Source organism: Adiantum capillus-veneris, chromosome 1, assembly GCF_014529385.1.
Source record: "Adiantum capillus-veneris isolate H3 chromosome 1, ASM1452938v2, whole genome shotgun sequence".
NCBI lineage: Eukaryota > Viridiplantae > Streptophyta > Polypodiopsida > Polypodiales > Pteridaceae > Adiantum > Adiantum capillus-veneris.
The window spans coordinates 125,330,941-125,358,928 of record NC_140931.1 but is presented as its reverse complement, the minus strand read 5'-3'; positions in this window follow the sequence as shown (position 1 = coordinate 125,358,928).

The window sequence follows — 27,988 nt, the reverse complement described above, 5'->3', positions numbered from 1 at the left end:
ACCTGCCCAATCTGCATCTGTATACCCATACAATGCTAATGGTGCATCTGCTGCATAGAACAATGCGTAGTCAAGAGTCCCTTGCACATACCTAAGTGTGCGTCGTACTCCATCTAAATGTGGCTTCCTCGGAAGCTGCATGAACTGAATCTCCAAGCCTACTGTGTAGCTCAAGTCTGGCCTTGTGATAGTCAAGTAGATTAGACTACCCACCATCTTCCTGTACATATTGACATCCTCAACAACATCACCCTTCTCTACACTCAGCTTTGCATTCACATCCAAGGGAATGGAAATCGGCTTACAATCAGCCATACCATACTTTGACAACATGTCCAAAGCATATTGTCTCCGTGACAGCCATACACCCTCTGGAGTCCTGATCACCTCAATGCCAAGAAAGTAGCGCAACTCGCCCAAATCTTTCATTTCAAACTCCTGTTTGAGAAGACCCTTCACATGGTCAATCTCCATAGCATTATCACCAACAATAATAAGGTCATCTACATATATGGTAATGACCACAATCCCCACATCACTCTCACGTACATAGAGTGAATGATCAGCATGAGCTCTCCTAAAACCAATACTGACAAGATACTTGGCAATCCTGTCATACCATGCTCTAGAGCCTTGCTTCAAACCATACAAAGCTTTGAGAAGTCTGTATACATAATCTGGGTAACCTGGATCGACATAACCAGGTGGCTGATCCATATACACTTCCTCTTGCAACTCACCATTCAAGAAGGCATTCTTTACATCCATTTGATGCATAATCCATCCTCTAGATGCAGCCACTGCTATGACAGCTCTCACAGTCGTCATCTTTGCCACTGGAGCAAAGGTCTCCTCATAGTCTATGCCATACGTCTGTGCATAACCCTTTGCAACCAGCCTTGCCTTGTGATGCTCAATGTTACCATCAGCCTTATGCTTGGTTTTATACACCCATTTACAGCCAATAGCTTTCTTGCCACTTGGCAATGGCACCAACTCCCATGTGTCATTTGCTTCCAATGCAGCCATCTCTTCATTCATTGCATCATCCCAATGCACATTTCCAACTGCATCCTCAAAACATGTGGGCTCCACATCCTGTATCACCTTAGCCATGTAGGCTTGGTGATGCGCTAGATACCCATCATAAGTCAATTTCTGAACTGGATTTCTGACTCTATTAGATCTGCGCGGTCCTTGGTCACTCCTTTGCCCTCTAGCATCTTCTTGTACTTTCCTTACACCAGGTGTCCTGACAGCCGGAATTCCAAATTCCTCATCAAGACTTTGTTCAGAACCATCTGAATCCATGTCTACATGTGAAAAACCTGATGATGCATCAACCATAAAGGGAGGTTCATCAACCTTTTCCTTTCCTTTTCGTGATACATTCCCTGTACGTGTTGGTGGAGTAACCTGCGTACGTAGTCTACCATTCCATGGTTTCTCAACAGAGCCACGAGAAGAGGACTCTTGTGGTCCACTCAAAACCTGTGACTGTGGCCTCACATTTTGTACAACCACATCATCTTTTACATCAGCCCCAATAGTGCCATGTGCATTACTGTACCAGCTGCTCATCTCATCAAAGACTACATCTCTGCTCACTCGTAATTCTCGTGTAGTAGGATTGTAGCACCTGTACCCCTTTTGTTCAAGGGAATATCCCACAAGAATACATTTCTCTGCTTTAGGATCCAATTTCCTACGCAACTCATCTGGTACATGCACGTAAGCTATGCAACCAAACACTTTCAAGTGTGCCAAATCAGGCTTTGTACCTGTAAACTTTTCCTCAGGTGTTACATCATGCACCGCAGCTGTAGGTGTCCTGTTCATAATGTACACAGCTGTATTTACAGCTTCAGCCCAGAAATGATGAGGCATGTTCTTCTCATTCATCAATGCACGTGCAACCTCTGCAATGTGCCTGTTTTTCCTTTCTGCGACCCCATTCTGCTGTGGAGTATATCTGCATGTAAACTGCCTGTGTATACCATGCATTCACAAAAAATCTGAAAAATCATTGGAGAAGTACTCTCCCCCTCCATCTGACCTCTATGTCCTCATTTGCATATCTGTCTCCTTCTCAATCATGACTTTGAAGTCTTGAAAGTGACCAAACACTTCACTTTTGTTACGCATGAAGTAGACCCATACTTTCCTTGTATGGTCATCAATGAAAGAGACATAATACCTGCAACCATGTATACTTGCAGTATCGGTTGGACCCCAAACATCTGTGTGCACCACCTCAAGTGGCCTTTTACATACATTGCGCTCATGTGGAAATGAGCCCTTTGACTGTTTTCCAAACTGGCATGCTGCACACACTTTATGCATACCATCCACCTTGAATTTGGGCAAACCTTTTACAATCTGTTTTGATTGCATGCTGCGCAATCTCTGCTCATTGACATGGACAATGCGTTTGTGCCAAATGTCAACATCAGCCACAACACCTGTGCCCTGTGCAAATAATGCAGCTTTTACCTCAGGCATGTCTACATTCAGCGTAAACATTCTGCCCACACATTTGCCCTCTGTGATCAGCTTACAGCCATTCTGGAAATCTTCTACATAACAGCCATTTGGATTGAAGCGAACCTGCAAACCCTGCTCAACCATTTGTCCAACAGAAACAAGATTCTTTGTAATGTTTGGGACATGAAGTACATCTGCTAAGTACTTTGATTTCCCACTCTTCGTATTTAGAGGTATGTCCCCTACATGAGCAATGGGGTGAGCTGTATCATCTCCTGTCTGCACATAGCCTGACACATCTGGTTTGTGCATATCTCTAAACCACTCTCCACAAGACGTCATGTGATTAGAGGCACCTGAATCCACATACCAAACATCATCTTGGGTGGAATTCTCTGTAGTCATTGTATTCATTACATGCTGCATAACAAACATGCGCTCGTTTTTGCTGTCATCTGCATCTCTGCTAGTAGATGCATAGTTGCCCTGTTCTCTCTTTCTACTTGCTTTTCCCTTTGGACAGTCACGTGACATGTGACCTCTTTCACCACAAGTCCAACATTCTCTACTATCTGGAGTATGTTGCTGCCTGCTTGATCCTGCACCACGACCTCTTTGACTCCCCCTGCCTTGAGACTGGTTTCCCCTGCCACCTGTATTGTTTTGATTTGATTGACCTTCCAGAAATTGGCCCCTGCAACCCCTTGGGCCTCGACCACGACCTCTACCTCTACCTCTGTTGGAGTTAGAATAGAAGGCCTGTTCAGAATTATTTCTGCCATGAGAAGAAGATGTGTCAAGGTTCTTCTCCTCAAGAATAAGCATAGAAATCAAATCTTGGAACACGGGGATGTCGTCTCTTGTATTCATGGAAGACCTAAAATGTACATACTCATCTCCTAGACCATCCAAGCATGCACGGACAATGTCATCGTCTTCCACTGACACTTTAATAGATCCAAGAGCCTCAATGATACTCTTGATCTTCAAGGCATAATCATTGATTGAGAGGTTGTTCCTCTTAACCTGATTTAGCTCCGACTTTAGTTGAAGCTTCCTGGCCTTGGTGTTCACCTCGAACACTCTGCCTAAGTTTCTCCATGCAATGGCGGGGGTTTGAGCATCCTGTAGATAGCCCATCATGCCATCTGTGATGCTCATAGACAGCCAATACATCACTTTGCTCTGGCCTTGTTGCCAGTCCCTCAAAGCTTTCCTTTGTTCTGCTGTAGCATTTGCCTCGGGAATCTCTGGTTCCTTTTCATTGTCTCCTTCTACATAGTCCCAATAACCTTTTCCTTTTAGGAAATTTGTTATTCTGAACTTCCATGCAGGGTAGTTATTTTTCTCAAGCTTCTCAGTAACAATCTGACTGAAACCGTCAAACATCTTGAAGCACTAAGACAAAATAGCTGCAATCTGCAAAAACCTGCAAATCTGCTGAACCTGCTATTGTGGTTCCTGTAACGCTTTCTACACTCAACGAGTGTCCACAATCAAGCGTTTCACAACCACTGTACTTGTACAGTAAATCTCTGTATACTGCACTTTGGAGACCTGTTCAGAAACTTGTGCGAAAAACCCCTAAAATTTTTTTCGCTGCGTGAGGCGCCTTCGGCATCTGGTCGTGGATTGCGAACAAAGGGATTGTGATGCTCTTGCTCTCTTAGCTTCTCTTGCCTGCACCATGCTCTGATACCATGTAAAGAATGAGGATGCAAGAGAGCTACACAAGGCAAGCACAAAGCACACAGAGATGGAAAGCTTCTTCTTCTTCTTCACAGAAAAGAGAGTACAAAATGACTAAGTGCTAAAGCGGAAAAGTAGCACATATGTACATGCGGTCACTAAGGGTGAACTCGCTAGAAGCGTACTAGGCTGGCACTATAAGTGTAGTCCAGCTGTAGAATCACTGGCAGAGATCCTCCGTGTCGGTCACCTAACGCGCCAGTGAGTAAATGCAGTAAGCGGCCAAGACCCGTAGTGGATGCCAGCTCAAGGTGTAGAGCTCGACATCTCAACAAATATCGCGGAGCAGCTTTGGCAGCATGTGAAGAGTCATGGTTGAGAGTACTTATGGTAGAATTTGGTTTTGACTATCTTGACAGCGTCATTATATATTGTGACAATATTAGCAGCATCATGTTGGCAAAGAATCCAGTTTACCATTCTCGCACTAAACACATTGAAGTACATTATCACTTCATTAGAGAAAAAGTTTTGGCAAGTGAGATTGATTTGGTGTATGTGAAGACAAATGATCAAGTTGAGGATATATTCACAAAAGCTCTTGGAAAGAAGAAGTTTTGCTACTTTCGTGAAGCACTCGGAATCCATCATATGCAAGCTCACTCTGAGCTTGAGGGGGAGTGTTAAAGAATATGATGTTAAAGAATATGTCCATTGTGCTATGGGTGGCCGGACACTGACTATACTATGTTGTAAATATACTTTGGATAATAGTTCAAAAGAGAAGAAGAGAAAAGCAGCTCGTTGAATGGCTACTGCAGGGTAACGATTGTGTGTGTGTGTGTGTGTGTGTGTGTCTCGATGTGTGTTGGTGTGTGTGTGTAGTCTTCTTTCCTACCTTCTCCATCACCTACGCACTCTACACATGGAAAGTGTTTCTTTCCCCACGTTCAGTGGAAAGAAGGGAGAGGATCTCACCACCTACTTTTTGGATGATTTCGACATTGCTTGTGTAGTCTCCAACAAAGATGACGACATTTCACGACTTAGAATTTTTTCTCTACTGATGAAAATAGAGGGCAAGTCCTGGTATAATGCATTGCCCCAGGCTACCAAGAATGCATGGGATATGTGAAGGGTTGCTTTTGTAAAGAGGTTTGGTGGAGGCACAACCTCGGAGAAGCTATGGCAGCTACTGACAGAATTAAAGCAGGGAGGCCTGCTGGAGTATGCCACCTACGAGTCAAAGTTTGTGGACTTATAGGAGAGATGGGTTGCCTCACTAGAGGAAGGCAAAGGAGCACCTAATTTCCTAAAGAAGGACCGTTTCATTGCTGGTCTATGGTCGCCGCTCAGAGAGAAGGTGAAGGGAAGGTTTCCTGCAACATATGAGTTGGCTTGAAGTAGCCCGCCTTAAAGACAAGAAGCTGCGCATGCAAGCCAGAGTAAACGAGTCAGAGGAAACAAGCTCCGCCCGACCAACCCCAGTGGCAACAGCCAATCATAGAGTCCAACTGTCACACGAGGCATCAGAAGAACAACAGGACATGCTGAGTCACATCACCACCCAACTAGAGAGTTTATCTGTGCATCTGGTGCAGCAAGGGCATGCATCTGGTAAAAACCTAGAACAAGGAAGGGGACAACGAAGGCAAAACCCAGAGTACCACTATTACAACTGCGGGAAAGATGGCCATGGAATGTACTACTGCCCACACCCAAGGAGGCAGAATTTCAATAGAGGGGGGAGACAGAATCAGATCTCTCCGCCAAGAACAAAGACTACCACCACCTAGGCAGCCATGACCAATTCCACCTGTCCAAATCCTTCGACCACCTGTACAACAACAAACACCACCCCAACCTCTCATTCCGCCACTACCCCCACCATCTATTGTGAACCAAGCGGTGAGTGTTATTAGCTTGGAGGCTAAAGGGAAGGCGAAGGTAGAAGAATCAACTTGAGAGAAGCACAAAGGAAAAGCGAAGGTAGAAGAAGTGGATGCTATGGGAGTGAAAATTGTGAGGCACGAGGAGGCATCTCAAAGTAAAGAGAAGATGAAAGGGAAGGGCGAGTCTAGCAAGCAAGCAGGTAAACCACGGCGGAAGATAGACATCGTGGACTTCTCACTAGGTGAGTATGCAAAACCCTATGACTTAGAATCAAGATGTATTAATGCAGGGCCTGAAGATAACTTGGCCCCAATTACTCCACCTTGCACCCAGAATGAGGAGGCAATGGACGAAAATGGTAAGTACCATGAAATCAAGACCCGGGATAGCTGGGGCTATCTCTGGGAGGGATCTCAACGACATCCTGCCAACCATGGACGCTCACATCAAGGGGCAAAGGATTTCAAATGTCTACATAGATGGTGGCATGCAAATATGCATCATGAGTGAGAAGATGATGCACCATCTAGGTCTAGAGGTAAGTAGGCCGGCGCCCTGTCAAGCCAAGATGGCAAACAATGTAAGAGTGAAATGCGTAGGCTTTGTAAATGCGGTCAAAGTGAAAGCATTCAATACACAAGTGGAGGTAGACATCTTTGTCATGCCACACAAAGGGGAGGGCTACCCCATCATTCTTGGGAGGCCTTGGCTTATGGCTATGGAAGCTAAACAATACTGGAGCACCGGGATGATTCAGATGAAGGATGCTAAAGGGAAGTCCATATTCTACGACATGAGGACTGGAAAGCAGCGCAACATGATCTTGGAGGCTTCAGAAGACGATTCCACCAGCGACTACTCGTCTACCTCAGGAGAAGAGACGACCACCACCAACGGAAGTGACAGTAGCATTGAAGTAATGGGAGTCATTCTTAAAGACCCAAACAGATTAACACAATCTGAAACAACCTCGACAAACCAAGAGGGATCATCAGGTATGCAGTCCTTGGAGAATGCAGGTAAGCTACAAAAAATGCTCTCAAATGAGTTAACCAATGAAGAAAGAATGGAGTACGTCTCCATGCTAGGTAACTTCACTACTTTGTTCATTGATGGCTATGATAAGATCACAAGAATTACAGTAGTAAAACACCACATAAAGCTCAAGGAAGGCAGTAAACCCGTAGTACAAAGCTCAAAAGACTTGGAGTAATCCAACAAGAGGCATTGCTTAAAGAAGTGAGAAGTTTGCTACAAGTAGGTTTTATCTATCCTGTCGAAGACTCAGAATGGGTCTCCCCAGTAGTAGTCACACCAAAAAAAAATGGTAAGTGGAGAGTCTGTGTGGATTATAAACCTCTCAATGCAACCACGAAGAGGGACCACTTTTCCCTCCCATTCCAGGATGAAATACTCAATGAAGTGGCAGGTCACGAGCGATACACAGTATGCGATGGCTACTCCGGATACTTCCTGATTAGCATTGTGGAGGAGGATCAGAAGAAGACAACCTTCATCACACCTTGGGGATGTTTTGCCTACAGAGTGATGCCGTTTGGCCTCACTAACGCCCCAGTCACGTTTCAACGCTATGTGACTTTTGTTTTCCAACCCTACTTTGGAACATCAATACGGGTTTTCATAGATGATTTTTGCATTTATAGCTCACGAGCCCTTCATCTAAGAAAAGTCTATGATGGCTTAACTAGGCTGCAAACCTTGGGTGGCCAACTCAACATGGATAAGTGTCACATCGGTGAGAGCAAATTCACTCTCCTTGGTCATGTAATTTCAGCAAAGGAATCGAGGATAACCCTATCAAGATTCAGGCTTTGGTATCTTTATCATCACCCACCACTGCCAAGCAGCTGGTTTCTTTCCTTCAGAAGGTAAGATACTTAAGCAGGTTCATTCACCTGCTATCTCAAGTGATCCTTCCCCTACAACAACTCACCTAGAGGGATGTTTTCTCATGGAGTGAAGAGAACGAGCAGCAGTTTACTGAGGTAAAGCAAATCCTAGCTAAGCTTCCCACTATTTCACCTCCTAAGTGGAACGAACCATTTTATGTGAACCCTAGTGTGGGAAGTGACACACTCGGAGCAGTGCTAATGCAAAAGGACCCCAAAACTTCTTTCATGCACCCTATTCACTTCTCTAGTCGGGTCATGACCCCATCAGAAAAAGGATTTACGGAAGTAGAACACATGGTTCTGGCACTAATGTTTGCTACCACAAAGTTCCGCTCCTATCTCCTGCCTAGACCCTTTGTAATCCTGACAATGGAGGAGGTTTCCCATATGTAATGCGACACATGGATGTCTCATCTAGGATCTCAAAGTGGTTAATTAGAATACAAGAGTTTGACTACACTATGCAAGTAGAAAACTCCACCAGGGCTAGTTTAGCAAGAATTCTCACTCATCGCTATTATGAGAAGAAGCTGAAGGTCAACACGGAAGCAAAGGAAGAAACACCAACGATAGGAAGTCCTAGGCTAGAGAGAGCTCACTCTCTTTTCTTTGACGGAGCATACAAGAGAACAATGGATCAGTCTGCAGCAGGCATGGTCATTTTCAATGAACAACAAGAAAGAGTATTCTCCATGGGGCAGTTATTACACTCCCACTCCAACAATGAAGCAGAATATGCAGCCCTAATTCTTGGGTTGGAACAATGTATTTCACAAATAATTCAATGCCTAAATGTGTAATCAGGTTTTACTTGGTCAACTTCGCCAAGTTAAGGACCTCCTAAAAAGGTTTGAAGCAGTGAAACTCTTCCATGTCCCCAGAGCAGAAAATCAAGAGGCAGATGCACTAGCTAAAGAAAGAATACAAGACGTTCCCGTAGGGGAAATCAAATTAAAACTACCCCTCTTCCAAGGTAGTGATGCTATGCCTGATATCATCAGTTTTCTAGATACAGAAGAATGCCCAGCAGGACACACCAAAGGCCAAAAACAGTGGCTGGTAAGACAGGCTACTAGGTACCGCCTTATAGATGACCACTTGTATTGTAAGGGTAAAGATCAAATTCTCAGGCGGGTGCCAACCTCCAGTGAAATCACAGAGGTAATTTCAAGTTGCCATGACGGCGTCTGCGGCGGTCATTTTTCTCTAGATATCACCAGTAGGAAGATTCTACAGGCAGGATACTTTTGGCCTAGTTTGAATAGGGATGTACACCATTGGTGTAAAACATGTAAGTCTTGTCAAGTGGCGAGTGATCTCACGTTAACCTACGAGCCACAAACCCCTATTATTTCATATGGTCCTTTTGAGAAATGGGGAATAGATGCAATTGGTCCTTTACCAAGGGCCCAATCAGGTAAACTGTACATCATAGTGGGTGTAGACTACATGACTCGATGGGCAGAAGCAACGGCCACCACCCGCATTACAGCCCAAGAGGTGGCAAAGTTCATTTTTGAGCATATCATTTGCCGTTATGGCACTCCTCTTGAGATAATATCAACTAGAGGACCAGGATTCAGAGGTGATTTGGTGGGAGAACTGATGAAAAGGTTAGGCATCACACGTCGTCATTCCACACCATACTATCCACAATGCAATGGTGTGGTAGAGAAGGTAACTGGAATGATTTGCGAAATCATCACAAAACAGGTGAACAACCACACAGGGGACTGGGATAAACATCTCATGGCAGCTCTTTGGGCCTACAGAACAACGTTTCGAACATCACTAGGTTTCACTCCTTTCCATCTAGTTTATGGGAAGGAGGCAATTCTACCCATTGAGGTATAAATAGCCAGCTTACGAGTCTTGGCTAGCCAGACACATCGTCCAATTGTAAACCTCCGAAACCACATCTTGGATCTGGAGAGACTCCAACTGGATAGGGAAGAAGCAATCAATCACTATGCAGCACAGGTAGAATGACGTCGGCTCACTTTCAATCAAGGGCTTAAAGAAAAGGGACTGGAAAAAGGCATGTTACTACTGCTATACGACAACAGATTTGACACTAGGAAGAATAAGAAATTTCAACCCAGATGGGAAGGGCCATTCATCATCAGGAAACGCTATGGCAATGGCAGCTATAAGCTGATGGAAGCAGATGGGAGAATTCACAAGACTAGGGTCAATGGATGGACACTGAAAAGGTATTTTCTTAGGTTTGACCCAGAATTCGTGCTAGACATTCCAGAAGAGGGAGAACCCTCTAACTCTACAGTTGAAGAAGCAGAAGAAGGACTAGAAGCATGAATGCCTCTAGCCAATGGGAGAGGGCTAATGATAGCCACCCCCCTCCGCTCTCTGTATTCTTACACTCACCCTTTACATTCCCCCCCACACTTTCCCCCCCCCCACTCTCATTACCCCCCCCCCTTGGCCCGCTAATATTCTTTCCCCGACCCCTCCCTCCTCTTCCCCACCCGCTCGCCTCACCCTCCCCTCGGCTCATTCCCTCCCCCTTGCCCCGCTCATATATTCCCTCACTCCCACCCATTGACTTTCTTCCCTCCTCTCGTCCTCAAGCTCCCATGCAAGACAGTAGAACCTTCCCCCCCCTCTCTCTCACCCACACATCTCCCCTACCCCACTCCATTGCCAAAACACCCCCCCCCCCCCCCCCCCCCCCCCCTTCCTTCACTCTCTTGTCCGGCGGCCCACAAGGCGCAGCCCTCCTCCCTCTATTCCCTCACACACTCTCTCTCTCCCATGAGCCTGTGAAGGCGCCGAAAAGTCTCCCCCTCTCTCCCTTATCCACACACACTCCCTCCCTTACACACCCTCTCTACCCACATACTCTATCCCTCCCTCTCCCTCACAATCTCTCTCTCTCTCTCTCTCTCTCTCTCTCTCTCTCTCTCTCTCTCTCTCTCTCTCTCGGACAACGGCGGCAGTAGAACCTCTCTCTCTCTCTCCATACACACACACACACACCATCACTCTCCCCCCCCCCCCTTGGCGCTGTGCACAAGCCCACAACAGCATGACCCTCTCTCTCCCACCCGGGTGCTCACGCACCGTAGCAGACAGTCATCCATACACACACACACAATACACACACACACCATACCTACACACACACACACACACCGCACACACACTCACGCTCTCTCTCTACCCCATCTTCCCCCCCATCCGCCCTACGTAATTTGGCAGGCAGCCGGCCGTCAGCCATCAACAAAAAAAATGAAAACAAATATATATATATACATATATATATTGTATATACATAAAGCCCCTTCCCACGCACGTTTTCGCGCACCCACATACATATACATACACACACACACACCCTCATGCACGAATACATACACACACGCATATATGCACCACACCACAAATACAAAGGAAAAAACGACTACGACATCAACGAATAAAGAAGAAGGATCCAAAGCACGCACCGCCAACAACAAAAAGAGAAAATGCGCCGAAGGCATGCCCCGACGGACTCCGAAAAGAAGTACGCTCGACATCGATTCACCGGCAACACACCATTCACCGGCAGCGCGCAACCACGATGCCATTCCAGTAATTTATAGGTTATTTTCATCATTATATTCAGTTTTCACCCGAGCCATTGTAAACTTCCATTTTTTGTAAATATCCTCTCTCTAGGTGATGGTCACAAAGGCCCACCTAGAGATTCCCATCTTTTAATAACCTCCCAAAACAAAGCAAGGGTCAACCACACCGGGCCCACCACTTGCTTTGTCTCCCCAATTAAGCTTACCCTAACCACACTGGGATTACCATAATCCAAGCAGCCAACACCTATAAATTGGCACTGAGAGGTCACTATCGGGGTGGGCAATTCATGAGGAGCCAAGCATTTGGTAGAGTGTAGTGGAAGGGATTGACACTATCACCATCACGGGGAGGGGGGCTTGGGAGTTGCACGGAACCACATCCATCTCTCGACTTCAATGGTCGATGCAGACACGTGTGCACTCTCTTGGTAGTAAGTATTCACAATCATTGAGTCGTCTTAGAGAACGCCCCAAGTAGGTTGCACCACCTCCTCTCCCTACCCCTCTACCACCACGGCATGCCATTTTGTAAATATTGCAGAAATAATTCACCCTCACACCCCCGAGGGTTTTCATCATTTGCAAATTTCTCTCTCTCTCTCTCTCTCTCTCTCTCTCTCTCTCTCTCTCTCTCTCTCTCTCTCTCTCTCTCTCTCTCTCTCGCTGTGTAAGTTTGCGGTGTTCATATCATCATGGTTTGCGTCCTAGCCGCTCAAAGCTAGGTGGTGCCCCCTGTTCACTTTACCATGGCAGGCTCGAGGCACGCCATTCGGCCCCCGTCGTTTTAGAGGTCGTCAGGGTTCGGGGTCCGCTTTGCGTCCGTCAGAGCCGTTTGTCATACCAGAAGGAACTCTCAAGCCAGCAAGCACATGGATCCAAGAAGACCTGCTAGAGTCCAATGATCTAAAGATTTACCAAGGCGTGTTCAAAGACACCGAAGGAAACGCGATAGAGCTACCAATGCTACCGCAGGAACTCAATGAGGTCGTCATAAGCAAGATGACAGAGTATCTGGAGAAGATTGATCTCCACACTTACTTTGAAGCAGTGACGGCAGGTATTGACATAAAAAGATTCTGGGAATTTGTGACAATAATAAAAGAAGATGGAGTGGCTCGAGATACAGATCTAGTGGGCAAGCCAAGCACTGAGATTCTAATCATAGAAAGAGTAGTGGCAATTTCACTAGACCTCTCCAACAAGGGGGATAGTGTAACCAAAAGAAGAGACGAAGTAAAGGTGTACACTGAAAAGAAAGCAACTATACCTTTGAAGATATTACCAACCCCAAAGTGGCAATCATGAGTCAGGTGTACAATCAATATTTCCATATGTGTACAAAGCAGCCACAAAAGTACAGGATGCTGCCTACAGCAATTGCCACAACATTGACCTGGGCAATGCAGAAAAGCAAGCCGCAGATCATCAATTATGCAGCTTATGTACATGATAATCTGGTAAAGATGGGCAACAAGAACCCCACATACATTGTGTCAGGTGAGCTAATCACAAAGGTGATTTATGGAGCATTACACGCCAAGGGGAGATGGCATGACCCTCCATCATAGAACGACCTGGCTGAGGCTCAAGGAAGACAAGGAAGACGAGCAGCCAAAAGCACCAAGGGTGGCAACCCGTTTGAAACGCCGGTTAGAAACCGTGCAAGAAGAGCAGCCAGAGCTGAATAAAGGAAAGAAAGAATCTGCCCAAGTGCCAGCAAAAGAGACGAAATCATAGAAAGCGACACGTCTAGAGCGGTTGATGGAAATCTTCAGGCAGAAAGAGCCCTCAAGGGAGATTTAGACGAGCTATGGAAGCCGTCTCCAGAAGCAATGTTGGGATCATCCCAAAGGGTGCTCAGAGATAGATTCGATGATTACGTTAAGAATTTTGAGATTCTTGATGCCACAGCAGAGAATATCCCACATGTACCCTTTACAGAAGAGGAAGTGCAGCAAGTACGACAGAAACTGCTAGAAGAGCAAGAGGGCCAAGAGAGAGAAAGGAAGACCAAGGCGAACAGAGATTTCAAGAAAAAGCCGACAACTCCACCGGCCAGCTCTGAGTCCAACCCACCTCCCTCACCACCTCCTCGTAGCCCTCCACAAGAAGACAAAGAGGAGCAAGACAAAAGAGACCAAGAAGAGTCCAAGCAAGAGCAACGCCAGGAGCAAGAACCAAAGGAAGAGGCTAAGCCTAAAAGTGGGCAACCAGAGCCAAATGAATCATACAACACATTTCTAGACCTGCTAGCTACTGGATATACAAAAGAAGAGGCTGCCACAGTCGCATTCGACTTGGCAAGCACCAAGCCCAAAGAGCAAATGCAAAGCATACGGTTAGTAGAGCTAAAGGAGATGGCCACTGATACAGTGGACCTGCACCCGCCCACTAATGATTGGGATGTGGTGATGACAAAGCTAACCGGGCTAAGAGCACAGTCAATGGCCTCAGAAAGTGAAATGGAAACTCTCAAGGCCACTGAAGTACAGATAAAGCTGGAAGTTGACACTTTACAAAAGCAAAGCCAAAGGCAGATAGAGAGAGAAGCAAAGCTGCAAGCCAGTCTGGCAAAGGCACTGCAAAGATTCCAGGAAATGGAAAGAGAAAATCAGGTAGTAGCTCAAAGACTGCAAGGAGCCGAAGAGGAGTATAGACAACTTAGCAAGTCATTGACAGATGCAGAGAGGGAAAGGGATAACCTAACCCTACAACTTGTTGAGGAGTCCAAAGAAGTTGAGGCCATGAGAAATGCCAAAGAAAAGGCAGAAATAGACCAGGAGGCTAGCCTAGATGAGGTCTTGAGCTCAAGGACCAGCTTAAAGTTAAATATCAAACCATCCAGCGGCTACGAGCATCTCCTACCAGAGTCAGAGCTACTAGCTCGACTCACACCACTACAGAAAGACAGATCTATGAAGAATAGATGAAAGAGATTCAGAAAGAGTTGAATTTAGATAAAAAGCAAAGGTTGATGATGGCAGAAGGGTCGGTGGTTATGCAAACACGCATGGAAGAAGAGCAGAAAGCAATGCAAGATGAGCTAGAAAGTATCAAGAGAAAGCTCGAGAAGGCAGAGAAGGTAAACGCTGAATTGAACGACCTGCTCATGAACATGGGAGAAGAAGCTGAAGCAGAAAAATAGACACTCCTAAAGCAGAGAGAAGAGCTGAGAGGACAACAGATAGAAGATCAAGCACGTACAAGGCCGGCAGCTATGGAAGGCATAGACCTAGAGAATGTGGCAGATCCTGTGGACACGCCCATGCAAGAGGAAATCCTAGAAGGACCCTCTCAAGAGCCACAAGATCTGACACAAGAAGAGGAAGAGAAGTTGCGCAAGGCCGTAGAGGCAGAAATCAGAGAAACGGCCAAGGAAGCCTTGGAATGGGAGCCGATGGTTTTTAAATCCATGACCATTCAGAAGATCGACACCAGCAACCTCCGGCGTGAATGGCTACAACCCTCTCTCCCATATCCTTTGCTAAAATATGAAACCGCCACCATCAACAAGAGGATTAGAGAAGAGCCAACAGTGCCACTCTACACAACAGATATCTCCCAGCCTGAAGGGGCCAAGTCGATAGTCGACTCCCAGCCCAGGTGGAGAAAGGCATGGCTGACGAAGTATCCACAGTACCTAATCCATTTGGTAGAGGCACCCAAACTCATCAGAGATAACCTAAGCTTCTGCCCTCTACCAAGGATACGGGCGTGGAAGGCCCAAGAGATACAACAAAGAAGCCAACCCACTTGGCTGAACTATCCGAAGCTGCCAGGCTTGAAGGCAGGCGAGAGAATAAGTGTTCAATACATGGTGAAAACCCTAACGGGCGCCATCAAATTGTTCACTGGCTTGCCTGACCTTTCTTGCATAATGATGAGGAAGATCTGCAAAACCCTTTTGGCAGTCTTCGAGACGTTCAAACCGGGCCAGGTGACAGACAGTATCTTCTTCTTTCAAGATACTTAAAGGTGTGCATACGATCTGTCTGGTCAGCCTTCCAAGGAGGTGATACATGCATTGTATCAAAGGATAATGTTTCTGCCATCCTATCACCTCCAGGCCTTTGAAGAAGCGTTCTACACCGGCTTCTTCACAATCAACACTGATATATTTGGCCCAACACTACTGGATTTACATGCAAGATACGAGTCGCTGCTCAAGATGCGCAAAATCATAAGATGAAGAAGCAACTCAACAGCCATGTCAGGGATGACATGAGCAAGGAGGGGGGGAGTGTTAGAAGTTGGACACACCCTACGGAAACTGACTACTCGGCAGATTATCATTTTTTTGTAATTATTCATTTATTGAGAAAACTCGACATTTCACCTTATAAATATTGGGGCTTACAGAAGTTTCCAGATTGTATCCCAGTTTTGACAGTTAGATTGAGTAGATGGTTGATTTGGAGCTTTAGGGTTTGAGAATTGTAAGATATTTATACCACTTTTTGACCTTAATGAAAAAACCATTTGTCATTTTTCAAATGTTTTGAAGTCTGTGAGTGAGTGTACTGTGTACGAGAGAGAGTGTGAGCTTCATCTTGACGCTACGTGTGCACCGGTAGTCAGAATTGAGTGCGGAGAAGTGCAGCTTGTTGCCCCCGACGAGAGTTACACGCCGATACCTACATTGCGCACGTACGGTGCGGTTTTGCGAGCTCCATCTACGAGCTTTATCTGGTTATTCGGTGAGCATACGTTGTCCGATTTTGCATTGCAGCATATCCACGTGTTCACATTGAGTAGAGCTACGCATTAGGCACTTTAGATTTCGAAAACGAAGACCTACAAATTTCGGCTAGACATCCTACGTGATTTTGCACTGAGTATTTTGGGTTGGGGTTTTGATTCATAGAGCTTAGGGAGAGCGACCTATTGGTGTTAGTAGGGTCTCCTTCAAGTTCTGTGGTGTTTCAAGATTGTTTGATGGGTGTTCAACTCTAGAAAGCGTTGTAGGAAGTTTCCTCTTATGCACTCTTGAAGACTTTGACTTAGACATTGGGTAGATATGTTTGTAGAAATTAGTTAGGAGTCGGTTGAGTGTAGGTTGACACCCTATGCTTGCTTCCACGCGCCTGCGGGTCGAGCTTCATCCTTAGCTGACAAATCTTGTTAGGTGAGTTCTCGTTGTGCCAACGTCCGTCGCGGCGTATCCATCCAAAAACCATTGTCACAGATAATGTATCTAACTACAAACCAGCTGGAAAAGCAATTGAAGCAAAGTATCCACAGATTACATGGGTTCCATGTGTTGCTCACACTTTGAATCTTCTCTTATAAGACTTTGGGAAAGTTCCTTCTATTAAGCGAAATCTTCTTGATGAAAACCATTTGGTGAAGTTTATAAGAGAGCATGCATTTTCTTACGCTTTGTTTAGAACAAAGTCCCCAACCAAAAATTTACAGATTTTTTGTGTGACCCATTTTGCAATAGCATATTACGTTGTCTCTACACTATAGCAGGTTAAAGCAGCCCTTGTTGAAAGAGTGGCAGATAGAAGATGGGACATTTGGCTTGATAAATATCCCAAGTATGAACCTGCTGCTTCTAAATGCTATCAGCTTGTAAAATCTCCTATTTTTTTAAGAAATGTTGACAAAATTGTTACGTCACAAAACCCTTCACTCATCTGATACAATTAGTGGGAAAGAAGCATCTATCTTTGGCAGGGTTTATCGGTACATGCATGAAGCCACTTGCAAGTTAAAAGATTGTACATCTTATGCAAGAAAAGAGAAAGCCATGATGATGTCATTTGTCAAAAGATGATGGGAGCAACTACATACTCCTTTACATGGAGCAAGTTTTGGCTTAGATCCCAAGTTCCAGATGCATGAGCAATCTTCAAACAATGAAGTGATCAGTGATTTCAAGAAAGTGTCTGCTCAACTATTAGGCAATGTGGATGGACAGGTGGCATACACACAGAAGACGCCATATACTAGCAGAGAAGGAATGTTTGGGGATTCTTGGCATATAGATTCTATCAAGACGTTGAGTGCACCAATTTGGTAGTTCCATTTTTCTTGATCATGGACAAAAGCTCATAAGCTTTTTGGAAGTCCACTCCGCACGGCTCTTGTTCATAAAAGTCTCTGAGTCCTAGTCATCGGTTGACATCTTTGGTTTTGGGCTTTGCGGAGACATCATACACTTCTTTTGGTAGGAGTTGCAACTCTACCTGATGTCCCTCCTCACTCTTGAATCTTCTAGTGAACACTGTGGTGTGATTCTCCTCAAGCTGTTCCTTTGAGAGATAGGTTGCCTTGGCGGTTTTGACTGAATCGGGGACCAGTTGGTATACTGGTAGTTCTTGCAAGTTTTCTTTCTGGTTGAGCTTCTTCTTGGCCCTCTCTGCTACTTGCATGGCTCTTGTTTAGTGAATAGAGTGTCAAAGTTAGCGGATTTGTCAGATTTTTCTCTGAAATGTCCTTTAGTCTGCAATGCTGCCAATTTTGGTCCAATGTGCTTCAAATCAATTTTTGAACAAGCATAAATGCATAAAAACATGCAAGGAACAAAATTGTAAAGTTCAAACAAAAATTTGCATCCAAAGTAAATAATCGTGATTATTCACAGTTAAGTAATATCTCCAACTTTTTACAAACTTGGCATCACAAGGTTGAAGTATATACCAAATACATGCTCTGAGTGAAACATGGGCTCATTTGGATGCATAGGGTGAAAATGGTACTAGATTTTTGGCTTTAGGTCTCTGAAACAGTAGATATAAAGGAAATTTGAGATTTTGAGTTCCAAATTGGTTCAAACTTGGCTAGTGAGCTTAACACATCATATACTTTGTATGTATGATGGCAAAATATCAAAATTCCTCTATTTTGGCTAGAAAGTTAAATAATCGCGATTATTAACTTTTCTACCAAAATCAACATTTTTTGGTACAAATTGGTTCTAGGCATTGTATAGACTCTATGTATGTGATATGAGGTGATTTGGATCAAAAAAGGTGGTCCATAACTCAAAATTTGGCTTGCAAAGACTTCTTTGAGGTTTTTTGGCAATTTTTCAAGTTATAGGTGCTCATTTTGGCTAATACATGATTTTTGCTATGTAATAGGTGTACACATGATAGGTGAGGTGATGATACAATTTTCAAGAAAAAATAATGCAAAAGTAAATAATCGTGATTATTTACAGCAGTCACAATTTTTTTGCAAAACATAAAATTTTGACCTAAACACATTCTATACACCTAGAACAAGTCCTAACTTGAATTTGGTCAAGTTTGGTCTTGTCGGCATCACTTTGTGCTTTGTCGACTCTGAAATCACCGATTTCTGTGACTACACTACGTGTTGAGTTGGTTTATCACTTGTGAGGCTTTGGACTTGTCACCAACATAGTCGTGAAGCAACTCATCCAATTCTGGCTCATTTTTGGAGTCAGTTTGACCTCGTATGTCGAATTTGACTCTTTATATCCTTCAAGCTGTTTTCTGCTTTTGCAGGGCTTTGCTTGATTGATTTCACAAAACCAATAAGACCATATTAGGTAAAGTGGGAAAATCCCAATTCCCAGGTTGGACAACTTTCAATATATCATGTACAAAATATAGAGATTTTGTCAAAAATTTGAGTTTTCTTAAGGTCTCATTCCACTTTATGCACATACAATACACAATGAAAACAACTAAAATACCATGGTTTCAATCAATTGGATTATTAGGAGACGAGTATATTGCATCCATTATCATTGTCTATGTTCTACTATCCTACCTACAACTTATCTCAACATGGAGAGCTTGGTTTCTAGGTCCACCACTTGTCCAAGTTAATGTAAAAGTGACTCAAGGTTCACAACTTGTGAAAGCAAGGATCCGTTGAGGAATACAATCCACTTGGCTATTTTTCCTTAATTTATTGCATGTGACATTCAAGCAATGTCCACTTCTAATCTATAACTTCTTAATTTGAGGCATGGGGCATACATAAAATATGTAGCATATGCTCCATTGCCTCATAGGAAGGTTGGTTTCAAGGTGCACTTATCCAGGCTAGCCTATCTTGGAGAAATTATGGAGCTTGCTTCTCTCCTTGTTTCAATGGATACTAGCTTGGACAAGTGGTGGACCTTTTCTTCTCTCTATGTTTCAATAGAGTTAGCTTGGACAAGTGGTGATCTTGGAACAAAACCCCCATGTAAAACATATCATGGGTATTCCAAGTGATTATAAAGATTACCATTTAAGATATAACCTTATAAGTTGGACAACTGGAGCTTGGCTTGGAGAAATGGTGGACCTTTGATTCTGTCATAAAATCTAATATCTAACTAACCCAAATGATTTTCTCATATTAAATTGATCACTTAATGTGGGAGAATAAACGGGAACAAGTGTTAAGATATAGGTATGTGCTTATAGATCTATCTCAACACGGGGCCAATGGTAAAGGGGCCCAAAAGGGAGATGGTCTATCAAAGAGCAAGGCTAACCAATGGAGCATAAGACCTTAGGGTTAGCTTCATTGAAGACCTCCAATAAATGTGTGTAAAAGTCCTTTGACCTTAAGTAAGCTAGGGCTGAGCTTGAGGTGGGAACCCGGCCCAAGCTCGAGGTGTTTGTCATGCTTGAGGTGTTTTTCATGCTTGAGGTGCTTGATTAAGATGCTTGAGTTGCTTGACTGGCTCCATGCTTGAGGTGCTTGACTTGCTGCATGATTAAAGTACTTGAGGTGCCTTGAGAAGCTTGCCTGAGATGCTTGTGGGAACACCCCCTAGTTCAAGTGCTTTGTCATGCTTGGTGAGTAAGGTGCTTGATCACCTAAAATTCAAAAGCATTCCTACAAGAGGGGGGGCGAGCCCTTTTTGTAGGGGCTAGAGAGAGAACACCCACTCACACACACAAGGGAAGCCCAACTTGAAGAGGCAGCAAGGACACATGTCAGGCCCCTACCCATGTTACCTTCATGTGTTGCTTGAAGCCTATTGGCTAGGCTTCAAAGGGGTCCAATGATAAATTACATGAATTATCTAATTGTTTTATCATTTATCAAGTCCTCTCTCTCAAAGGGGAAAGGGGGACACTTGTCCCAAGGCTACCCATGTTGCTTGTAATGGCTCTTGCTTGTGATTGGCTAGGCCTGGAGGGGTCCAATGAGCTTCAGGCATGAGCTACAAGGGGGGGTCGACCCAAGCAAGCTAGGGGGGTGCCTAGGGGGTATACTCACCCATACACACTCACAAGCACTCTCATGGTGTGATATGCAAAGTGCAAGAGCTCCCTCTCCAAGCAAGTAGAGGTTGAGAGCCTACACCAACACTCTTGGCTATGGAGTGCAAATCCAACCAAGAGCCATGCTTCAATGCTTAAGCTTGCCATGTCCTTCTTCTTCATTACTATGCTATTATGTATGCTAGCAACAAGAGTATGATAAGTGAGGAACTAATTCTTTCTCCTACGAAATGTTTCTTCTTCCTCTTCCCTACCCTCATTCCCTGCTAGCTCTCTCCACCTTCGAAGGTGTTTGAGGTCTTGGGACTGAGGCTTGGGATAGTTAAAGCTTTCTTCAAGTTTATGTTATGTTTGTGGTGCATGAAGCCTTCCATCTTCATGGCATCACCAAGGTCACAAGGAACACAAAGACTGTATTGTAACAAGTCTCTCTTTATGGGAGAAATCATAATACAAATGCCTATTGGAGGGGGGACCGGCTCCACATAAATCCGGTCCTCAATTGTTGTCATGTTCTCTAAACTCTCTCTCTTGCAAAAGTATTGTCTATGCCAAGTTAACTAATTGCTATGATTATGTTGCTATCTTCAATTATGTCTACCCGCTATGCTCACAAAATCATTTCTTGAAAGTACTCTCATTAAATTCCGCTATTCTCAAATTGAATAGGCAAATTCCATTACATTGGTATCAGAGCATTTGGTTTCTCTTTTCTTGCTTAAGAAGAGAGGTCCTTAAGTAGCCTATAAATGGTTGATGTTGTTAATTATAATAGAGTAAGTGGAACTGGGATCTAATACCGGTTTTGTTAAGCCCACTATGTGGGGGATGGTGCACACCTCAGGAGATTTGGACTTAATAATGGAGTCTTTTTAGACTTGCCTACGGCTTTACCATTATTGAGCCATAAGAAGTCCGAAAGGAGCTAGCCCTTGGCAAATCTGCTATGTTAGACCTACTCCTCTACTCTCTATAATTAACCACTTTGAGCCGTGGGTGTAGATACTTAAGAGCTGATTTTCAAAGGCTAAGAGGAGTGGCAACTAAGGTTTTGAATTGCCAAAGCATACACTAAGTACATACATAAAATTTTGTTAACATGGCTGACGATAATCAAGAGAGTAGAATGAACATTGATAGCTTTGATTTTGCACATGAAGGTGCTAATGATGATGCTCCCATGTTTGTGAATTATCTTGTGACTAGGTTGCAACAAGCTATGGGCAACCCTACCTTGCAAGCCGAAGTTACTCAACAACTTCGTGCCTATGGAATTTCCCTTCCTCTCCAAGAGGAGAGAGAGCTTAGGAGGCCTCTTGAAGAGACCCCCAAAAGAAGACTCTCTCCCATTCGAGAGGAGGAATCCAAAGAGAAAGAAAGCAATGAAAGTCTAAGTTGTTCTGAAGATGTGGCTCCACGAAGAAGGCGGTCTAAACGATCGCCTACTCCTCCCAAGAGGAAAAGAGCAACCCATAGTCCTTCTCCTCATCACTCTCAAAGGCAAGAGAGGAAACAAAGGAAGAAAAGGGCTAGGAAGAGGTCACCCTCTTCTCCTTCTTCTTCACCTTCCTTCTCTTCCGATGAAAGTTATGGCTATTCTCCTAGAGAATACAAGAGGGGAGGGCATCGCAAATCATTTCCTGCATGGCGAAGGTCACAAAAGCTAAAGAAGTTCAAGGAGGGAGGAAAGAGTATCTCTTTTCTCACCTACGATGGCACCTTTGGTGCTACCGACAAAGTGTTGACCTTCATCCAGTAATTTGATGCGGCCTTTGGGGACGAGGGATTCACAGAGTCCTCCAAGCTACGCCATGTAGCTATGCACTTCCAAAAATCAGCTCGTCAATGGTGGGCTAGCCTTCGTGGCAATGGAGAAGCCCCAAAGACATGGAAAACTCTACGAGTTTCCATCATGAAGCAATTTCTTCCAAGCGATACTAAAGATAAAGTTCTTACCGAATGGCGCGGCTTGAAGCTCCTCTCTCATGACTCTATCAACAAGTATGTAGATAAGTTTTGGGATTTACATCTCAAAGCTACTGTCTTTCAAAAGATAGACTTTGCCGAGCAAAGACAACAATTCTGTGCGGGATTACCTGAAGAGATGGCCGAATATATCAACTCTCAACGGCCCGGTACTATTACCGAAGTAATCCACCACACCATGGTTGCTTCACGCATCAATTTCCATCAAGGGGCTAGACGTAATGTCAAGCCCATGGAAAACAAAGATAAAAATGATGCAAAGGGGAAATCAAATGCTCAAAATAATTCCCAAGGCACTTCCAACAACAACAACAACAATCGGTCCAAGGAGAAGGGAGTTTACAAAGGTAAAAACAAACTCTCTCCTGAAGAGCTTGAAGCTTTTCGCAAGGACCATAAGTGTTTCAAGTGTGGGGAGCAAGGACATGGCTATCGTTCTTGCCCCAAGAAGAATACTCGCAATGAGACTCCTAGGGCTTCCACCATCGAAGCTCCAAAAGAGGATGCTCATTGCAAAGGATCATCACTCTCCTATGCTTGGGGAAAGGTACGAGAGCATGATGCCTTCATCTTGTTTGACCCTGGCTCTACTCTCAACTTCATATCAATAGAGTTGGCCACCAAGTTGGGCATTCAAGCTTTTGAGATGGGAGATATAGTAACAGCTGATGCAGCTTTCAAGGGACAACAAGCCTCCGTTACTCCCTTGATTGGGAAGTTGAGGCTTCATGTCCAAAGCTATGTCGACAAAGAAGACTTCTTCATCTCTCCCCTCCAACATCAGGATGTTATCCTAGGGGCACCATGGTTTGATTGCATGGCTGCCAACATGAAGTTCCCTGAAAGGAGAATTTACTTCACCTATAGGGGAAAGAACATGTATGTAGATGCTAGTGAGCGTGGTCGCACTATTCCACTTGTAAATCCTCTTTCTTTTGATAAATCAATGAAGAGCTCAGTTTCTGTGTACATGATTTATGTCAAAGAGTCTCTAAAAGCTAATAATGTTTCATCAAATGAAAATGATAGGAATCAAGAAGAGTTAGACTTGTCTACTTTTCTAAAAGGATTCCAAGATGTGTTCATCGATGATATCCCTATGGACCTACCTCCAAAACGAGGGGATGATGACCATCGTATTGAGCTCCTTCCAGGAAGCTCACCGCCTAACAAACCTCCTTATCGAGTCTCACAAGCTCAAGAAGAGGAGATCATGAGGCAAGTACAAGAGTTGGTAGACAAAGGGATGGTGAGGCCTAGTTCCTCTCCCTTTTGTTCTCTAGTCCTTTTAGTGCAAAAGAAAGATGGTACATACCGTATGTGTGTGGACTATCGAGCACTAAACCATATCACTATTAAAAACAGATTTCTCGTACCTCGGGTAGAAGATCTGTTTGATAAGCTACAAGGCTCTACCTACTTCAGTAGGATTGACCTTAAGAGTGGCTATCATCAAATAAGGATAGTGGATGAGGATATCTTAAAGACCGCGTTTCGCACAACATTTGGTCTTTATGAATATCTAGTCATGCCTTTTGGCTTGACTAATGCACCAGCTACGTTCAATCGTTTGATGGAGAAAATTTTTAGACCATATCGAAAATTCACTGGAGTGTTCTTCGATGATATCATCATCTACTCCAAGTCTTTGGAGGAACATAAGCAACATCTCCAAGTGATTTTTCAAGCCTTGAGGGAGAACAAACTTTTTCTCAACCAAAAGAAAAGTGAATTCTTCCTTCAAGAGATTCAATATCTAGGCCATATTATCTCTCACGATGGTATTCGTATGGATCCATCAAAGTTAGAGGTAATAAAATCATGGCCTAACCCAAGGAATCTACATGAGCTAAGAAGCTTTATTGGTATGTGTGCATACTATAGACGCTTCATAGCAAAATTCTCTCAAGTGGCAGGACCACTACACGACTTAACCAAGAAGAACGTTAAGTTTGTATGGACTGCTAAGGATAAAAATGCTTTTGAAAAACTCAAAGAGAAGCTTACTTCCCAACCAGTCCTCGTGCTTCCGGATCTCTCAAAGCCCTTTGAGGTCCAATGTGATGCTTGTGGTGATTGCCTTGGAGCGGTTTTGCTTCAAGAAGGGCATGCCATAGCATATGAGAGCCGAAGGCTCAATGGTGATGAACGAGTCTTGGGCATTTATGAGAAAGAGCTTTTAGCTGTTCTACATGCCCTAGACACATGGAAGCACTACCTATTGGGGACTCCATTTATCCTACGAATCGACCACCAAAGTCTCAAGTATTTCATGACGCAAACCAAGCTTTCTGACAAACAAATGAGGTGGGCAAATTTTCTTTCGCAATTTAATTTTCATATTGCTCACATAGCTGGTAAGCACAATCAAGTTGCCGATGCACTTTCACGACGACCAAAAGTTAATGCGGTGTCTATAGCTACTCACAATGATCTATCCTCTATGATAGATGAGTATGCTACTAACCCTGACTTTAGAGACATAATGTCAGCCCTTGCTTTGGGGAAGAAAGAGGAACCATTCACCTTGCAGGATGGTTATCTTCTTCACGGCAATAGGCTATGTGTTACCCATTCCCTTTGTGAGAAGGTTATGTATGAATCCCATGCTCCTCCATATGCAGGGCATAGAGGTATTCAACCTACTCTCCGAGGAGTAGAGACGTATTTCTATTGGCCTACCATGAAAGTGGACATACAAGAGTATGTTTCAAAATGTGTAGTATGCCAAAATACCAAGTATGATAGAGGGAAGCAACCTGGATTACTCCAGCCATTGCCTATTCCAAATTCACCATGGGAGAGTATATCCATGGATTTCATCTTTGGATTACCCAAGTCTATCCATGGGAATACAGGAATATGGACAATAGTCGACAGGTTTAGCAAGCAAGCACATTTTATTCCTGTCAAAAAGACTATTAAGGCACATCAAATGGCAACTCTCTTCATATCTCAGATTTTCAAACACCATGGATTACCCACATCCATCGTGTCAGATAGAGATCCTAGAATGACCAGTAATTTCTGGAAAGGTCTCTTTGAAAATCTAGGAACAAAATTGAATTTCTCTTCGGCCTATCACCCACAAACGGATGGCCAAAGTGAGATAGCCAATCTTATGATACTCGATCTACTCAAGACTTATGTTACCGAAGTAGATCAATGCTCACAATGGGAAAAGTATTTACCGCTAGTAGACTATGCCTACAATAATACTGTACATACTTCTACTGGCAAAGCACCTTTCGAGATCATAGAAGGAAGACCTAAAAGTCCCTTGCTACTGAAAGTACATGGGAAAATCTTCGCCGCCGATGAGTATAGCCGTGACCTACAAGAATCTTTTCAAAAGATTAGGGAGGCTATAGCCATCTCTCAACAAAGGCAAAAAGCTGCTGCTGATAAGCACAGAAGAGCCTTAATGTTCAAAGAAAATGATTGGGTCTTACTCAAGTTTCCTAAGGCTCGATTAAGGCAAACGACGGGCAAAAATCCTACGGGCCATCAAAAGTATTATGCTAAACTAGCAAAAAGATACTATGGTCCTTTCCAAATCTTGAAGCCTATCAATGAGACGGCTTATCAACTCAAGTTGCCCAACCATTGGCTTATACACAATGCCTTTCATGTAAGCTTACTTAAGCCCTACAAAGGAGAGCCACCAATTGAACTAATTATTGAAGACCCTCCCGAAGTTGAAGACCAAGAAGAGGTGCTACAACCCGAAGCTATCCTTCGGCATGAAGACAAGGTACTACGACATGGTAAGATTATCCGACGGTATCTTATTAAGTTCAAAAATTATCCTTTTGAAGATGCTAAATGGATGCAAGGAGTACAACTTAAGGATAGTATGAACCTTGTCAATGCTTACAATGCTACATTAGAGTAAGCAAATGTACAAATTTCTTTTAAATAACTCATGTTTTTGTCTTATATGACTAGTCCTCTTTTTAATTGTGCACAAAATTCAACTAGTACGCATGCTTAGAATCATGTTTGTGATGACGACGTCTCTCAAACACCAAGTAGAATTTGTCACTCTACTTTGGGAGAATAAAATGGACTAAAGAGCAGACATGCTTGCGGCAGCTATGTCTCCCAAGCACCAAATGGATTAGTCATCCATCTTGGAAAGATGTCATAGGGTAAAAAGGGATCCTTTACCCGCTAAGTACGATTGACTAATGACTAAGACTTTATCTTTTCTACCTCATAGTCGAGGACGACTATGATTTCAAGAGAGAGGTAATGTCATAAAATCTAATATCTAACTAACCCAAATGATTTTCTCATATTAAATTGATCACTTAATGTGGGAGAATAAATGGGAACAAGTGTTAAGATATAGGTATGTGCTTATAGATCTATCTCAACACGGGGCCAATGGTAAAGGGGCCCAAAAGGGAGATGGTCTATCAAAGAGCAAGGCTAACCAATGGAGCATAAGACCTTAGGGTTAGCTTCATTGAAGACCTCCAATAAATGTGTGTAAAAGTCCTTTAACCTTAAGTAAGCTAGGGCTGAGCTTGAGGTGGGAACCCGGCCCAAGCTCGAGGTGCTTGTCATGCTTGAGGTGTTTTTCATGCTTGAGGTGCTTGATTAAGATGCTTGAGGTTCTTGACTGGCTCCATGCTTGAGGTGCTTGACTTGCTGCATGATTAAAGTACTTGAGGTGCCTTGAGAAGCTTGCCTGAGATGCTTGTGGGAACACCCCCTAGTTCAAGTGCTTTGTCATGCTTGGTGAGTAAGGTGCTTGATCACCTAAAATTCAAAAGCATTCCTACAAGAGGGGGGGCGAGCCCTTTTTGTAGGGGCTAGAGAGAGAACACCCACTCACACACACAAGGGAAGCCCAACTTGAAGAGGCAGCAAGGACACATGTCAGGCCCCTACCCATGTTACCTTCATGTGTTGCTTGAAGCCTATTGGCTCGGCTTCAAAGGGGTCCAATGATAAATTACATGAATTATCTAATTGTTTTAGCATTTATCAAGTCCTCTCTCTCAAAGGGGAAAGGGGGACACTTGTCCCAAGGCTACCCATGTTGCTTGTAATGGCTCTTGCTTGTGATTGGCTAGGCCTGGAGGGGTCCAATGAGCTTCAGGCATGAGCTACAAGGGGGGGTCGACCCAAGCAAGCTAGGGGGGTGCCTAGGGGGTATACTCACCCATACACACTCACAAGCACTCTCATGGTGTGATATGCAAAGTGCAAGAGCTCCCTC